This window comes from Sabethes cyaneus, chromosome 2 (genome assembly GCF_943734655.1).
Source record: "Sabethes cyaneus chromosome 2, idSabCyanKW18_F2, whole genome shotgun sequence".
NCBI classification, from domain to species: Eukaryota; Metazoa; Arthropoda; class Insecta; order Diptera; family Culicidae; genus Sabethes; species Sabethes cyaneus.
Genome location: NC_071354.1, coordinates 227,669,117 through 227,678,099, shown reverse-complemented (window position 1 = coordinate 227,678,099; position 8,983 = coordinate 227,669,117).

Sequence of the window (8,983 nt, the reverse complement as noted above, 5' to 3'; positions counted from 1 at the left end):
CTTAACCCGCGTCGGTCTGTCGGCCGGTAAATCGAAACGCGCGCGCGCGCTTTCGCCAGTTTCTAATTGATATTAATTATTGCGCGACCGCCCATCTTTTACCAAACCAGGACTGTCCGTCCGTACTAGTATCTGCTATGCCGTGGTGACATACGGGATGCTAATGTCAATTGTGCACTCACTTATCAATATGAGGATGACGACGACGACGACGACTAACGTCGTCATTAACTGACCCTCATATTTCAACAATTCGCAAACAATGCCATTTCTGGCGACGAGCAATGAAGGGTTGGAATTATGACTTGATGTCGTACGAAGTTTTGAATAAACTACGCACAATGATGCTTCGAAGCCGATGCGATGACTGTCTTCAGGTTGTCACAATACGCAGGCTGTACACCCAAATACTTGTACAAAAATTCTTGTTTGAGTACTAATTACTTAATAACCTTTTTCACATCTCAAATTAATGTTTTAGACAATCTATTTGGCCTGCTTATTTTATTTAAACTGGTATACTTTTTATTACTTTTGTTGTAATAAATTCCTTGTTCAAAAGTAACACAATCTTCTCGCCTCAATTTTGGGTGTACACGTTGCCCTGCATAACTGTTCGACGGCGATTGCTTTGTGTCGTCGCTGGCCACCGGAATGCAATTGTGGGATAAATTATGTGCACTAATAATTGTTCGGACTTCTCTTCAGGATGCGTGTCGTACGTACGGCACGCACCGCCCAGCAGCAGTTTACAACGGGGTAATTCATCAGCAATTGAAAGCTCGTTGATGAAATATTTACGAGTGCCACTACTGTGCACGGTACTGTCGCAGTGCCTACAATGTAGCGGAAAGACAATGACAGTTCGGTGCGATAATTGTTGATTCAGTACACACACAGTTGTTATTAAATTGCCCGGTAATCAAATTTGACTGCGTACAAATCAATGGGAATTGTTACAATTAAAGGTGATAAAATGATGGTTAATTGTTGATTTTGTTCAATAACTGTGTTGGTACCTATCACCCACCCACACATCATTTTGACATTTAATGATGATCGACAGAACAAGAGAGTCTCAATCGTTGCGGTCAGTGTACTGTTTTACGAAAATAGGTACACCCTCTTATACAGGTAAAGGGCAGCTTCATTCGCCTTTGTCTGAATGCCAACAGCAGCATTTAGCAAACCGTAATAATAAGTTTATTTGTATGTAGGGTACAATAGCTGTAGACAATTGTAATGTCAACCTTCTTAAGTAAAGCAGCTTATAACCAAGAAATTTTCTTCCAGACTAAGTGTGGAACATTGTCTGGTACTCGATGCAGGCAAGCGGCAATGTCCAAGTAGATACTTGCTTGCTGACAGATTACATGGGCAAATGCATCAAATCTTCTCCGAACGGTCTGGTTAACTCTAGCATGCTCAAATCAAGCACACAGGTTGGACACTGAACTTAGAACGACTGTATAATTATGGAACATAGAGCTTTCAGTTTTAAAATCTTTAGTATTAGTAGCTGTTAGTTGAGCTAGGGTATGAGAAAAATACAGGATTTTACTGAAATTCGTTTAAAAATATCGTCAGATCTATTTTGTTTGCACGCTAACTCCCACTTTTATGTATTTGCATATATGTCCCAGCTGTTTGTTAAAGTCAATACAACTAGTGGTGGCGCTCGGAAGATCGACCTGATGTTGCGTCTCAATTTCAGTGACGCGTAAAATATTTTTGAATGGGATTTTGACCGTTCAGTCATTAAATGTCGAAGCAATTACAACAATTGACTCTAGGTCAAAAATAGTAATAAAAATAACAACGTTAATAGTTGATAGAATCGAGAAAAGAAAAGAATCCGCTGAGGCCACCCACGCATTGTCACCAAACAGTTGATGCTGCCTTATTCTGTTTTCCAAAGGATCGGTTTGTCGAACGAAAGCGGATGATATTCCGACAGCAAAACTCGTGGGAACTGAGTTGAGCGAAATTCAGATCCGTCAGAATACTGCATAAGGGTGATCGTCCACGTTTTTTTTCTGTATTCCGCACTTTGTTCTTTTTGCGCTAACGCAATTGAGCGAGCGAACTACTTATTATCCATGCTTAAGTGTCAGTGGTTTTACCTTTTGTTGCCCTTTTATGCTTTTCACTACTTTTCAATCAATCTCACTTCTAGAAACAAAACATGTTGAGACTAATTATAATTTGCCCTTGGGCAAGAGACTTCAGTAGCTCGAGCCAGTACCACACTTATAACTTTCTTGTTAGTAAATGAAAATTCAGTATTGAGAAAGAATGTAAGCAGTCGGAGAATAAATCAATGCTAAAATTACTTAACATGGCTTGTTAAGTCAGACTCGGTAACCTTGCATCACGTCTCTAATACCCACATTTCTGAAGCATATCGGTGCAAATAACACTGCTTTAAAATTCAAATTCTCGAGTCATCTATCCTGCTTTCCATTTTTGAAACCTCTAACTCGCTCACCGTCATCTATCCGATTCTATGACATTGGCCTAAACGTCACGTGCTCGAATGCAACAAAACTTGATAACATTAAGCTTTCTTCTGCTACACTCTGTCTGAAATTAGGATTCGAGGTTACCGCACAATTCTCGAATAGCTCAAGAGTGCCGCCAAGTAGCAATTTAGGACCGCTGCTCTTTACGCTTTTCATTAATTAAGTATCGCTGTTACCGCCGCATGCTGGCCAACAACTCTGTGCGAATGACGTCAAACGCGTCATAGCTGTTCGCTACAGTGCAGATTGCAACATTTTTACAATTGATGCACTTCTCCCCTTTCAGCTTCCAAAATTGATGCATTATTTCATTTGAACATGTAAAAAGGTCTATCAAGCCGTTAGTTAGAGTAACATTGAGGAATACGTCGATTGATTTGGTATGGGACTGTGCACTAATTACGTAAGGGCTTTTCTTCATTTTTGACTTCCCCCTTCCCCTATATATAAGAGCCTTTCTTTGGGGGCTGTATCCATAGATCCCCACCTCGTTGAGAGGTTCAGAGCTGGACTCTTATGTATCATGTGTGCAACTCCTAGGAGATAGATCAAATAACTGGTCGCAGTAGAAAATGTACCAAAAAAGAAGATTTTTGAAGCTCCAAAAATCAAAAGTTTTACTTCAAAAAAGTCAGACCGATAGAACACTGAAACAGTCGACAAAGTTAAAACAAATTCATTTCAAGCAGTGTTTAAAGAATTTCATAAAAAAAACAAAATCAATTATCAGTTGTGAAATCATTCATACCCGACTCACGAACAGAATGTCTTTCAGCATTGTGATTGTCAATAGATATTAGTAAATACTCAGAAACTGCACTAGCGTCCACATCATTCGCATCGATCCATTCAACATTCTCTGAACGCGTTTCATTGTCGAGTAGCACACAAAAAACTTTTTTGTCTCTTCTAGGTGGCACGCAACATAGTCTAATCTTGGTATTGGCATAATAAAAATCTTACGTAAGAAATGATAAATGCCCCTCTCCCCTAAATAAGATTTTGTAAGATTTTGCGGATTTTTTCCCGAGCAATAGCATTTTAAAGAAACTGTAATCTGAGATTATAACGAAATTCGATCCCACAACACCCGCCAGGGCATGTGGTTCACTGGTACTTGTACCTTTGAACCATAGAGGCACTGGATAAAAGGAGACTGCAAAACCCACTTATCAAGATAGCGACGCGTCTAGTTGGGTTATAGACACAAATTGTGCCTCTTCCTCTGGTCTATTGTAGATAACCACCGACCGACAAGTTAGTTTAAATCTAACTTGTTTTTACTGGCAGGACGACGACACTATGCAAGCTCTTACGACTTGCAAGGTACTACACGTGACGTTGTTCGTCTATCATCGTGTTTTCGGAGGAAGGCTCCGTTTCTATTAAATAGACTAACCTCATATTTTAGTAGTTTAGTTTCTCGGTCGGTGGTTATCTACAATAGACAAAGGAAGAGGCACAATTTGTGTCTATAACCCAACTAGACGGGTCGCTATCTTGATAAGTGGGTTTTGCAGTCTCCTTTTGTCCAGCGCCTCTATGGTTCAAAGGTACAACGTACAAGTACCAGCGAACCACATACCCTGGCGGGTGTTGTGGGTTCGAATCTCGTTATAATCTCAGATTATAGCTTGGTTCGACTCATGCACCTTCCCGCATTGGACAAAAGGTAGGAGTCAAAACGACTACTTGTTACGCGTAACTACTAATATCCCCCCCCCCTCCTCACCTTACCGCTCTTTCCCCTCCTTCACCAAAAATTTTCATTTCTTTCCCCTACCGCCCCTTCATCAATTGTAGAACCACCGTTTCAAAATATATTAATATCATACATACCGTCATACATACCGCATTTCAAGGTCAAGACTAAAAAAATGAGATTAGTCTAAAAAAATCGTACCAAATTAGAAGAATGGAAAAACGGAAGTGGTAAAAAACCGGAGAGAAAGAGAAAGCAAAGGAGAGAACCAGAGGACGGCAAAAGGGAAAGAGAGAGAGGAATAAAAAAAAGGAATTGAAGAGTGAAAAACGGAGAAGAAAGGAGTGAAAAAAGCGAGAGAGGGTGGACAAGAGAGAGAAATGTGAAAAAAGCGAGAAACAAGAAAAAAAGGAGAGAGAAAAAGAAAGAAGAAGAGAGCGAGTGAGTGAGTGAGTGAGTGAGTGAGTGAGTGAGTGAGTGAGTGAGTGAGTGAGTGAGTGAGTGAGTGAGTGAGTGAGTGAGTGAGTGAGTGAGTGAGTGAGTGAGTGAGTGAGTGAGTGAGTGAGTGAGTGAGTGAGTGAGTGAGTGAGTGAGTGAGTGAGTGAGTGAGTGAGTGAGTGAGTGAGTGAGTGAGTGAGTGAGTGAGTGAGTGAGTGAGTGAGTGAGTGAGTGAGTGAGTGAGTGAGTGAGTGAGTGTGTGAGTGAGTGTGTGAGTGAGTGTGTGTGTGAGTGTGTGTGTGTGTGTGTGTGTGTGTGTGTGTGTGTGTGTGTGTGTGTGTGTGTGTGTGTGTGTGTGTGTGTGTGTGTGTGTGTGTGTGTGTGTGTGTGTGTGTGTGTGTGTGTGTGTGTGTGTGTGTGTGTGTGTGTGTGTGTGTGTGTGTGTGTGTGTGTGTGTGTGTGTGTGTGTGTGTGTGTGTGTGTGTGTGTGTGTGTGTGTGTGTGTGTGTGTGTGTGTGTGTGTGTGTGTGTGTGTGTGTGTGTGGCAGAGAGAGATTTACCAAAGATGGACCAAAATTAGGTCAAAATTGGGTTAATCGCCACGATTCTACAGTCTGATCGGGCCCGTTCCGACCAGAAACGTCCCGATCGACATGTGTTATAGCATACGTTGTGTTCCGACCGAAGTGCAATTTCAGATCGGATCCGGCTGCGATCGGTATGTAGAATACAAGCGAATATTGGTACAAAATTGCACCACAATTTGACCATCGAAAGTCAATCCTATTGCATCCTAAATTTATCAAAAATTAGGTAGCAACTAGTCCATAATTAAATCAAAATTGGTTTGGAATGGGACCAAATTGGAACGAAACTAGTGAATTTTTTTTTAAAGCTAGCGCCGTAATTGTCCAGTACTCTAATAAACGGCTGCAAAGTCTGCCGCTAAGGTAAGGTCATGTCATAAGGACATTTATAATCGAAGCTTTTCTTTGTTCAAAATTTAACCAAAATTGGAACAAAAACGGAACAAAATCAGACCAAACTTTGACCATAATTAAACCTGGACAGAGAGAGAGATATCCAAAAATGGATCAAAATTGGAACAAATGTGGACCAAAATTCCAAAAGGTCCAAAACCGGATTGAAATTAGAAAAAATTAACTTAAGCATATGCATAGGATTCCGTGTGCTGCTACTCCGTTATTGACCAGGACCGATGAAAATTGCAAAATGATGGCTGGAAAAAGCATGGTTGGGACAACACACTGTTCCTCATTGTGTAACCTTATCAGGTACCTGCATGCTGATCAATACCGACGCCGGCTACGTTTCGAATGCGGATCCTGGTGGGATGGAAGGAATCTTAGTCCAATACTTGTTGCTACTACTAGACCAGGGAATCCTCTGCATCTGCACAAGCATTTCAGGAAAGGAATTGTTGTTAGTAGGAGGAGAGCTAGATAAAGATCCAATTTAATCGACCAACAAACGATGCTAAATTACCATATTATTACCAAATTTATCAGAAATACACCTTTTTCGTAAATTTAATAAATTTAATATAGTGGTACCGTGAACGTACCATATTCTGCGCAGTTAAGACATTTTTATGATTTTTCCGCTATTCTAGATTTAAATGAACAACGTGGATAACGACAACGTGTAGTGCTACGGTCTATAATATTTGGTAAAAAATATGAGAATTATAAGTCGACCAACAATTGAGTATATTTTTCGTTTTGTAAACTTATCCACGGTGCCTAATTCTGCGCACTTTATTGCCTATGTTCCTAATTCTGCGCATGTTTGCTCCTAATTCTGCGCACCCAAAAAGGGAAAATAAATACTCCTGCCATGCTGTTTATGTCTTTATACACTGAAAGCACACCAAAAAATCCATTACCATTAGCCATTACCATTAGCCATTACCATAATTAAATCCATGATCCGCCTCATGATTGCCTCATTTTAAATATTTTATTCTCGATAACGTGAAGGGCGAATACTGATTATTAACGCGATAACGTGAAGGGCGAATATTTCTGCATACTGAACATTACACTTTAGACTAATAATAAAAATTGTGTTTCCATATAGAAACCACTTCCCCACTCTCTGACAACCCCATGAAGTAGGACATTAAAAAAATAGAAGACATGGTTTCATGAATTGACGCTCGTAGGATCGAACCCCAAGACACAGCACTGGATTCCAAACAATGCAAGTTAAAGATTCTACTTGAATTTTCATGCATCTATACCTCAGCCATTTGGGTGACGTTGCGTATTCTTTCGCGATTTCTTCGTAGGATACATTACTGCGCAGAATTTGAAACATGAATAAAAAGTCTGTGCCTAAATCTGCGCATTATTGCATCGCATTTTTCTAAGGAAAGCAATGCATGCAATTACTCTTTTTGTTTAAAACATGACTAAGACTAATTATTCTTTCTAATTATGCTGGGTAATTTGATCATTGCAAAGAATTTTGATCATAAATTTGTTAATTTTCTAGAAGAACAAACTTAGCGTTGGTACTAACGACGATGTTTTCTGCCATATAAAATACTTTCAGTTTCACGTTAAATTATTTCGCACTCAAATATTATGGCCCGTTTGTGAATGATGGCGTAATATTCAACAGACATTCATAAAAAAATAACGCAATGATCATAGTTATGCACAATGTTAAAAAAATACTTATATAAAGAAAATTGCGCAGAATTTGGAGCGGTCACGGAACTACATAAACAAACATGATTTGTTAATTTATATCGAAAAATATTATGCACATGTAAGATTCACGGTGGCTTGAAATCTGCCTGAAAATAAAAATCAGGCGCAATAAAACGAGCCAATATAGGGCAAGTTAACCATTAGTGGACCAGTTAGTACGTGAGTAGTTTTCTTCCACGAACTATTTTAAACTGGTAACGCTATACACGCAACCGATGGCCCTTACAACCAGGGCCCGACAACGTCACCTTCAATTGCATAGCGTCACACAACAAAGAAGCAGTGAAGCTTCGGTTTTAACTGACGCAGCACCGCTTCGCTTTCAGACTGGCTTCAGTCAGCGTCAGTGAGACGGGTTTCACTTCATCATGACTATCGGTTTTTACTTTTCGTTTGTACTTTTCTATCAAATATTCAGGAGCAGGCCAACAATTTTGAATGCAAATGAATTGAATTTGCGTATCATTTCCTAGGATGCAACGCATATTATAATTAACCCGTTCAATATCGACAAATCGTACCTGACTTTCAGTCGTCGTCCATTGAAACTGCCACCAACTTCAACTGAAGCCTGCCTGAAGCGTTCTGTTTAGCAAATGAAGCAAGTACCCTCATGATGAAGCGAAGGTAAGAGAAAGTCAGCTTCATTTATTTGTTTCGACGATGCCGGGCCCTGCTTACAATACAAGTAACTTTCGATTAAGCCTGAAAAAATATCAATTTATGTAGCAAATCTCTATATTTTACACATTTTTAAAACAGATTGAAATGTCCGTTTTCCTTTAATGGACCTTGTGGTTTACAATAGGATAGTCCATTATAGGAATTCTAGTGTATTTTGCATCAAGAGGGTTCACTAATGGCGACATTTTGCTTTGTTAACCATAAAATGGACCCTAACTTGTTGAAAATGTCGATTTTACGACATTATCATTAAATTTTATAAACTGAACTGTGTAGTATGCTTACTACTTTCTGTTTCATGTCATATATCCTCGGAAATAAAAAGCACAAGCTAATAAACGCCGAAACTGTATCCGAAGGTCACTGGATTCAAATTGCCACTGCGACAGTCATGGAGATTGTTCTTCGTTACTGGCCCCGAATGCTGTATCACAGTTAATAGGCCAAAATGGAACCAAAATTGGACTAAAATAGGGTCAAAATTTAAACAAAATTGAATCAATATTTAAGCACAAGTAGCACAATTTTGGAATAAACTAAGACCAAAGTTGTACCCAAAATAGACAAAACATAAATTAAATTTGAACCAAAATTGAAGCAAATAAGATCAAAAATGAATTAAAAGGGGTTGGTCCCATAAGATCAAAAAATAGGTCAAAGTTGAACCAAAATAGGACCACAATGGAATGAAAATTAGATCAAAATCAAACCAAAATTGGGCCAATATTTATTCTAACAAAATTGTACTAAAATCGAACAAAAGCTAGAGAAAATTTGGGCCAAGGTTGGACTAAAATTAAACCAAAAGTAGAATCAAATTAGACCGAAATTTGACCAAAGTTGAAACAAAATTGCACCATAATTGGACCAAAATTGGACTAAAATTACACCAAAATTAG